We start from the raw sequence: 1,764 nt of genomic DNA, 5'->3' as shown, positions 1-1,764 counted from the left end.
ATATGTGCATGCTTAACTCACTGCAACAACTCATTAACAATATATAAATTTACATTAAATACAAGAACTGTGGACAGCATTATACTACTTTTTACCCTTATGAAATTATCATTTGTTGTCCTATACTTATATCTATATATGCATATTATAATCTTTACAGTGTGTGGTTTTTATTTTTTATTTCAGCTTCAAAACATTTTGAATGTTTTTTGAAAATTTTCTCTAAAATTTATCCACATAAATAACATCCCCAGTTCTCCTCATTAATTGTTCTAGACCCAACTTAACATCTGGGTCATTCTCTTTCAGCCTGACGATCTTCTTTTCTTAATTTTTGTTTTAATTGGAGCCTTCAAGGAATGAATTCTCTTAGTTTTATTTGAATACATGCCTATTTTTCTTAATTTTTAAAAGTTATTTCTTCTGGATAAATAATTCTAAGTTGATAATTGTTTTCCTCTAAGGCTTATAAGATCTTATTCCACTGTCTTCTGGGTTTCATTATTTCCCAGGAAAAGTCAACAGTACTTTTTATTATTACTTCCCTGAAAACAATGTTTGTCTTAGATCTGTGTTTTGTGTCACTTCAGTTTTTTTTGGGAAAAAAAAGGTGGTTATATCTTCAAATGCTTTCATCATCCCTATTATTGGTTTGCTTCCTTTCTGAGAATCCAATTACACATATGCTAAATCATTTGTTCTTATTCATACTGACATTAACTAATCATTTCTTTTCCATTTTTGTTTCTTGGACTTTAGTTTGACTGCTAACCAGAATGCTGGCGGTTCAATCCCACCAGCCACTCCTCAGAAGGAAGGTTGGGTAATCTATTTCCATAGTGATACTGCCTCGGAAACCCAAGGAGGGGTCATTTTGAGTTGGATCCAACTCAATGGCAGTAGTTTGGTTTTTGGTTTTTGACTGTCCAGTAATTGAGTTCAAGGATCTTTTGTTCAGTCTACTGTTAAAGTTCACCTAGTGAGTGTTTTATTCCAGAGACACCTTTAATCTTATATTTTCCATTTTGCTTTTATTAAGTAAGCTTAATTACTTTTCCCAAATTTCCCATCCTTTTATTTATTCTATGCAGTGTATCCTGTAGAGTTGTAATATATTGATAATAACCTGGATCTCTTTTAATTGCCTTCAGTAATCTCTTGGGTCTTGATCACATCATCTTCTGTCCTTGTATGTTTGGTTATTTTTATTACAGACTGGACATTCTGTACAAAATATTGGAGAAATAATTTGATAGTCTAGATGATGTTATAATTATCCAAAAATTAATTACTTTCACTATGTCTGGCAAAGAAAAGTGATAATAATAATAAAGCACTTTAGCAGTTTCAGAAATTGAAGTGATTTGAATAAGGTTTCTAGACCTGGAAGGGCTATTATAGTTTTGGTTAATTCTTTCTCTAACTGTTAATTTCAATATGTCTGCCATTGCCCTGAGTCCTTCAAAATCTCGGCCCATCCTTAAAGTCACTGAGATGGGCCTTAAGGAATCAACAGATGTACCTAGGGAACAGTGGACCAAATTGCAGGTTGCATCTCTGGATTTTCTTAGTTCCTAGATCTTGGTGCCAAAATAATGATCTACCTTGTTAGTTTTTAGATGTCTCCAAATCAATCCATCTGACAACAGCTATGATATCCCTTGTTCCACGTCCTCTTCTGAATCCGGCTTGAACCTCTGGAATTTCTCTGTCAATATACTGCTGCAAACATTTCTGAATTATCTTCAGTAAGATCTTACTTGC

Source organism: Orycteropus afer, unplaced genomic scaffold, assembly GCF_000298275.1.
Source record: "Orycteropus afer afer isolate SDZICR_OR568_19922 unplaced genomic scaffold, OryAfe1.0 scaffold00253, whole genome shotgun sequence".
Lineage (NCBI taxonomy): Eukaryota > Metazoa > Chordata > Mammalia > Tubulidentata > Orycteropodidae > Orycteropus > Orycteropus afer.
This window is presented reverse-complemented; position numbering follows the sequence as displayed.